Here is a 7,580-nt window from a genome sequence, read left to right on the forward strand (position 1 = left end):
ACCAGCATCACGTCACATAATTCACCATTTCTTTTTTGTGGCGAGAACATTTAAGATCTACTCAGCAACTCAGAGATTTTCTTTAGGCTGAGCTGATAGCCACTTCCTTAATGTTCGAGCTGGCTACTCCCCACAGTAGAGAAAACAACATCTATCTCCCAGCTTATGTCTTGCCTTTTTCTTCCAAGGAAAAAGCATTTAAATGTGGATTTAAGACCCCTCCCTACCCTGAATGCTCGCTGATCATCGGCATCAGTGGTTCCCAGTCTGGCTGAGCACCAGGACTGCTGATGGGCTTGTTACAAGACACTCAGGCCTCTCCCCAGACCCACCATCTCAGAATATTGGGCACCGAGCCCAAGAATCCCTTATTTAACAAGCCCTACATCTGAGGCTGATGCACAGCCATGTGGGAATCCTGGTCTATGTTCTTGCTACTAAATGTGTGATCTGAAGACCAGCAGCATCAGCACCAAACTGGTTATAAATGCAGAATCTCACGCTCTACTCCAGACCGTCTACATCATAACAAGACGTCCAGGGGATTCCTGTGTACACTGGTCTCCAACCCTTCTAGACGCAGTGTCAGAACTGTGCAGTCTGCCCTGGGTATGTGGACTGACCAGATCCCTTAGCAGTCAGGGGTCCAGAGTTCTGTCCTTGTTCTTTTCTTTTCCATAGTCATCACTCCCTTGGTGACCTCATCCATTCTCAAGGCTTTAAATATCATTTATAGGGTGTCACCTCCAAAATCTATTTCTCCAGCCCAGACATCTCACCTACTCTCCAGACTTATATATCCAACTGCTAACCTCACCTGCATTTCTAATAAACATCTCAAATTCAACATTTCCTAAATTGGATGCCTGTAATGCCACTGCCTCAAATATGCTTCTTCTGGAGTTTTCCCCATTTCCACTGAAGGCATTCCATCTTTCTACTTCCACAGTCTGAAATTTAGGGTGTCCTCCTTGATTCCTCTTTCTCATAACCCAGACTTAATCCATTAAAAATTCTATAAAGTTCATCTTTAAATATATGCAGAATCCAATCACTTTGTATTATTTTCCATGCTATAATAACTTTCCAAACAAAGCAAGCAACATCTCTAGCCTGGACCACGGCACTAGTTTCCTACAGTTTTCTCTACTGCATCACTCATTCTTCACCTCTCGAATCTGTTCTCAGCATAGCAGCCACACCTTCTCAAGAGAAGTCATACCAGGTCAATCTTCTGTTAAAAACTGTCTTATGACTACACATCTCACTCAGAAAAGTCAAACCCTTCCAATATCCTTGTGCTCTATGTGATCTGCAGGTAGATGGACCTCAATCACTCTCTGCTCCAGCCATACCAGACTCCTCGCTCTTCCTTGAACAGACAACACACTCCTGCCCTAGTGCATTTGTACTAGAGATTCCTCTTGCCCATAAACAACTTCCCCCAGACAGTCTCGTGGACTATTACTTCATGTCTTTCAAATCTTCCTCAAAGCTCACCTTCCCAATGAGGCCAGTGCTGACCACTCTAGTAAAACAGCCATCTTCCCCGTCTCCACACATTTATACCCTGGGTCACCTTCCTCAAAGCACTTACAATGTTTTTTTTTTTTACTTATATTTTTGTGAGGAAGATCGGCCCTGAGCTAACATCTGCTAATCCTCCTCTTTTTGCTGAGGAAGACTGGCTCTGGGCTAACATCCATGCCCATCTGCCTCCACTTTATACGGGACGCTGCCACAGCGTGGCCTGACAAGCAGTGCATCAGTGCGTGCCCGGGATCCGAACTGGCGAACCCCGGGCCGCCGCAGCGGAGCGCACGCACTTAACCGCTTGTGCCACCGGGCTGGCCCTTTACAACTTCTAACACAAATACTTCCCTTGTTTACTATGCTTATAGCATACAGTCTGCCCCTTACCACTAGAACACGTGCTCCCCAAGGCTGGCAATTATTGCCTATTTTTAATTCACTGAGGTTTCCCAGATGCAAACATAATTCGTCATATATCTGGCAGATCAGTTGAATGAATGATCAGCGTAGAGCACCTCCCTATTCTAGAGACAGTATCTTTATTAATGTAACCTCAGACCACATGCTGTTTTGTGGCAGCTACAGCACAACGTCCACTCACACTGACATCAATGCCACTTATATTTTTCTCACAAGTGCTGCTCTCCCCTCCCTCCCTCCAACTCTCCCTCCCACACCAACCCTCCTACATACTACAGCAGACAATTATATTACTCTCTCCAGAAAAGATGGGCTTATGGGTCCTATTTTCCAACCAATTATTGATCTAAATTAGACTCTGCTTTATAAATCCCTGAGTTTGGATCAGAGCCAGCACTAGGATTACTACAGGTAAGGGCAGAAAGAGGGGGCAGGCCACAGAGAAAATACAAACTCAACTGGAATTTAATTAAGATGAGAAACTATCGGATCCCTCCTCCCTCTAACTCTAGAATCTGGTCTTTAAAAAATATGGGGAATGGGGCTGGCCCAGTGGCGTAGCGGTTAAGTTCGCCCGCTCCGCTTTGGCGGCCTGGGGTTCATGGGTTCGGATCCCGGGCGCAGGCCTACGCACTGCTTATCAAGCCATGCTGTGGCACTGTCCCATATAAAGCAGAGGACGATGGGCACAGATGTTAGCCCAGGGCCAATCTTCCTCAGCAAAAAAGAAGAGAATTGGCAACAGACGTTAGCTCAGGGCTAATCTTCCTCAAAAAAAAAAATATACGTACATATACATATATATATATGTATATATATGGGGAAAGAGGGAAAGAATAACCCAGAAAATAGCCCTAGAAGGAGGACAGAGCTGGACAAGTCTGAAAATTCATCTCTGGACACCACAGATGCCTGTGTGCAAGGGCTGCCTGGGCCTTATGGGGACAATGACAGGCCAAAGGACTCCTGCTGCTGTCAGAGACGGGGACACTCAGAGGAGAATGAGACCAGAACTCTAAACGTGAACGAGAACAGACATAATAAAAAGAAAACCCCAAAGAAACAAAACATAAACACACAAAATGTAGGGGCTGAGGGCCAGACCCTGGCCTGAGCCTAGGCTGACCCAGTTACATGAAGCCCTCGCTGCCCATGGTCTTGAAGACAGGACACTGCGCAGGTGACATCCTCATCCCTCTGATCATATGTCCTGGTGGGACAAGGTTCTACTGAAGGGTGTAGAACAAAGGAGCAGCAAAGATGACCCAGCCAAGGAATGACAACATCAAAGCCCACGATGCACTGAGCACTGAGTGGGCACAGGCCCCACTCACCTTTGGCTCCTCACAGCCCTCTCCTGTCCCCACCTGCAAAAGATTCAGCACAACAAACACACTAATTCTGGAAGGTTCCTGATGCTTCTATTTATTTCATCTCTCAAACTTTAGGAATCTTCTCCTTTAATTAACACATCAATCCCTTAGAAAAAAATTGGAAAAAACAAATTCATATCCAGATTCATATTTTCAGTAAGGAAGCAAGTCATTACTGCTCACTGCAACATGAAGTTAAGACAGGGATGGAGACGGCCCAGCCCCGCCTCTGCTGGAACAGGAAGGTCAATCAAGGAAAGAACACAGGTCAGTAGGGGGGGAGGGTGATGATGGGGAGGGGGAGGGCCCGTCTCCCCACCTCCTCACATTATGCTAATAGGAACGCAGACACCAGATACCAGTTGCAGAAAGAGAATTCAAGAGATTTGAAGTCACAAAGTGGGAACGTGAACGAATCTTGCATCACTCAGTCCCCCAGAAGGCGGCTGTCTCACACTGGGAAAGAAAATAATCACGAACAAATTCAGGTCAGTCACATAGTGTTGACATTCTCAACAGCCCACCAGCTATTCAAAATGTCCCAATGAGAGAATCCCTATAACCTAGTCATGTCCCTTCTCCCCAACACCTCCCTCACTTCAGGCCTCCAGGGCCTCACCCGTCCAGAGAGACACATCAGAACCCTGGACACTGTCACTGCCTGGGGTAGAACAAAACAGGATGCGGTCAGAGCCCAGAGGAGACGAGACTTAAGGAAGAACTATGGGGTGAGTGAGCTCCCCCATGGGATCTGTCTACACTATCTCAAGGGTCTCAGGGATCAACTCCCCACTCAAACTTACCTGCAGCCTGAGCGTAGCTCCCTCTTTTTTCCCCTGTGGGAAGAAAACAGGGAGAAGCCTGGGTCATGAGATCCTAGAGGAACCCCCTAGTTCTGGACCACAAGGAAGTTTCCAGAAATGTGACTGAAGCTCCAGAGCAGGATGAGGAAACAAAGAAAAGAGATGTATAGGAACTGAACCAACTGCCCTCCTGGAGCTCTGTCCTCAGCAGGGACCTTCCCCTGTGGCTTTCGACTGCTGGGAATCAGGTCCCCAGCACCAGAATTATCAAGGTGAAACAATCTGTCTTTCATTTTCATAAGTGCTTTACAGAAGACTGTTAGCATTCAGCTCCAGAGAGGCAAACACGTGTGTGGATGGTGCTTCCCATTAACGAGGCAGGGCAAGTTCTACCTGGGATTGAAACCCCTCAGTGGGACATGAAAACTCAAACCCCTCCACTCCCTTCCCTACCTGAGCACTTCTTCCTCCACATCACAGCTCCAGCCACCACAGCTCCAGCTGCAAAGAGAACCAGGCCAACAATGATGCCCATGATGGGGATAGTAGGCTGAGGAGGTAGTTCTGCGAAAAGGAAGGAAGGTGAGGGGCTCTGACATCAAGCTTGAGTCCTGACCTTGCTGAAGGTGTCCAAAAAGGCTTCTGTTTTCCCTGAGAAGAAGCTCCACCCCTTATCCCCCTCCTTACCTTATCTCAGGGTGATTGGCTTAGGCAGCTCCTCATGCTGCACATCGCATGTGTATCTCTGCTTCTCTCCAGAAGGCACCACCACAGCCGCCCACTTCTGGAAGGTCCTGTCCCCTGCAGGCCTGGTCTCCACAAGCTCCGTGTCCTGAGTCAGGTCCTCCCCATCACGTTGCCAGGACAGGGTGATCTCTGCAGGGTAGAAGCCCAGGGCCCGGCACCTCAGGGTGACTCTTGGTCAGAGATGGGGTGGTGGGTCATGTGTCTTCCTGGGGGTTCTGAGGAGGAAGAATCAGAAAATTCATTTTCAGTTATCTCCATGAGCCACTAAAGCAGCACTCATGGACAGCACAGTTGGTTTTTTAAGGAGCACACAACCCAGAGACCAGCCTGCATTTGGGGATCTGGGATAATCTCTTATTTCTTGGAAAGTTCTAGAATTAGGGTGAGAGCCCAGGGTAGGAGGCTCCAGGTCTCTAAAGAGAAGAACACAGACTTTTGGTCCTGACCTGGGTGGAGGCTGAATGACTCAGAAAAGCTGGAGTCGTACCTGCAAAGATGTTCTCAGGCCAAGGAACAAGGCCTAGAGAGAGGAAGTCGTGGTTCACAAGATGGCTGCCAGGGTCAAAGGGAACCAGTGATGGGCGATCAGGGATGGCCTCCCCTTCTATTCCTGAAGAACCGGGATTCCTTAACTGTCCTTTAGAGAAGGGTTGGCCCTCTGGGCAAGTCATTAGTACAGAATATGAAAAAACCTGGGTGGATTCCTCCCTCTCCCGAGGGGCGGTATTCTGACACTGATCCCATTTCCCCCTCCACTCTGTGGGACTGGAGATTCAGAGGTCCCAGGACCCCTTCTACCCGCGAGCCCCAGCTTCTCCTTCCCGTTCTCCAGGTATCTGAGGAGCCACTTCACACACCTGCCCTCCAGGTAGTTCTTTACTGTTCTGCCAAACCTGCCGCCTCCCACTTGCGCCGGGTGATCTGCGCCGCCGTGTCCGCCGCGGTCCAGGAGCGCAGGTCCTCGTTCAGGGCGAGGTGATCAGCGCCGTCGTAGGCGGAGTCACTGCACCCGCGGAGGAGGCGCCCGTCCGGCCCCACGTCGCAGGCATACATCCCCTGGAGGGTGTGAGACCCTGACCCCGCCACGCGGTCAGCCCCGCCCACTCGGCCCTGTCCCGCGGTCAAACCCGCTTCTGCTCCAACCGACCCCCAGTGATTAACCTAAACTGAAAATGAAACCGCGGAAAAGTCTCCGCCGGCTCTTCCCGGGTCGGGGGGGCCGCGCGGGTCCCGCAGCCTCGGGGTGAATCTCGGACCCGGAGACTCGGGGAGACCCCGGCCCGTCCGTGGGGATGGGGGTCGTGACCTGGACCCGGGCCCCCCTCGCTCACCGGCCTCGCTGTGGTTGTAGTAGCCGCGCAGGGTGTTCAGCCTCCTTCGGAAATTCCGTGCGGCTTCCTTGAAGATCTGCGTCTTCTCTTTCCAATACTCCGGCCCCTCCTGCTCCATCCACGGCGCCCGCGGCTCCGCCCTCGGACTCGCGGCGTCGCTGTCGAACCCCACGAACTGCGTGTCGTCCACGTAGCCGACGGCGATGAGGCGGGGCTCCCCGCGGCCGGGCCGGGACACGGCGGTGTAGAAATACCTCAGGGAGTGGGAGCCTGGGGGCGGGGAGGGGCTGAGACCCGGCCCGACCCTCCTCCCGGCGCGGGTCCCCAGGTCTGAGGGTGATGGGGGCTAGGGGCGACGAGTCTACAGACGGGAAAAGGGCGGCGGACGGACAAGGGCGGGGACTTGGGGTGGAAAGGGGGAGCGAGAGAAGGGAGGGGTCAGGGCGGGGCGGGGCCGAGGTGGAGGGTCTGGGCAGGTGTCCGCGGAGACGCGCCTTCCCCAAGGGTCCTGCGTCCTCGCCGCGCGGTCCCCTCGCGCCGCTCCCCGCAGAGGCCGTTTCCTCCCGACCCCACACTCACCTGCCCAGGTCTCGGTCAGGACCAGAGCCCCCGAGAGCAGCAGGAGCAAGGCTAGAGGCGCGATGACCCGTGTCGTCTGGATCAGGGAGAATCTGAGTCCTGGCGGTTCCGTGGAGACTTTAAAACCGGGAACCGCGGAGACGCTGATTGGCTGCTCTAGAAACCGGACACGCAATGGGAGTGAGAACCGGGGCCGCGTCATGAGTCTCCAGGCGGGAGGCCCTGACACAGACTGTGAGGGAGAAGTGAAACTCAGGGCGATGGGGACTCCCCCAACACTGAGCTTCCCCGCCCCAGACACCGCCCTCGGGCTGAGACCCTGAGAGCCAAGTCCGGGGACCTGGGACTCTGCCCTGACCCCTCTCCTCCTGCACCCAGAGCTCTTTGTCTCGCTGTTTCCCTGAGTCCTGGTCCAGGGGCTGTTTGAGTCAGTGATTCTCAAACACTTTGGTTTCAGGATATCTATACGGTCTCACAAATTAGTGAGGACCCCAATAATAATTTTGTTTATGTTGGTTATATCTATTAATATTTACCATACTAAAATTAAAAGTTTTTAAAAGATTTTATTAATTTATTTAGAATAATATTCATAACCCATGGCACGTTAACAGAAATATTTTTATGAAAAATAACTTTCTCGAAATAAACAAGGTAGTGAGAAGAGTAGATCTTTTTATATTTTACATATTTGCTAGTCTCTTGTCTGTCTCATTAGAAGATCACTGGATTTTCATATATGCTTCTGCATTTAATCTGTTATTTTGGTTGAAGTATATGAAAAAATAATATGG

General features: G+C 51.2%; 1 pseudogene; it reads right to left on the bottom strand.

Moving 5' to 3' along the window:
* Positions 1–3,352: 3,352 nt before the first annotated feature.
* On the bottom strand, positions 3,353–7,017 carry LOC131413917 (HLA class I histocompatibility antigen, B alpha chain-like; annotated as a pseudogene).
* Between the last annotated feature and the right edge of the window lie 563 nt (positions 7,018–7,580).

This window comes from Diceros bicornis, chromosome 14 (genome assembly GCF_020826845.1).
Source record: "Diceros bicornis minor isolate mBicDic1 chromosome 14, mDicBic1.mat.cur, whole genome shotgun sequence".
Classification (NCBI taxonomy): Eukaryota; Metazoa; Chordata; class Mammalia; order Perissodactyla; family Rhinocerotidae; genus Diceros; species Diceros bicornis.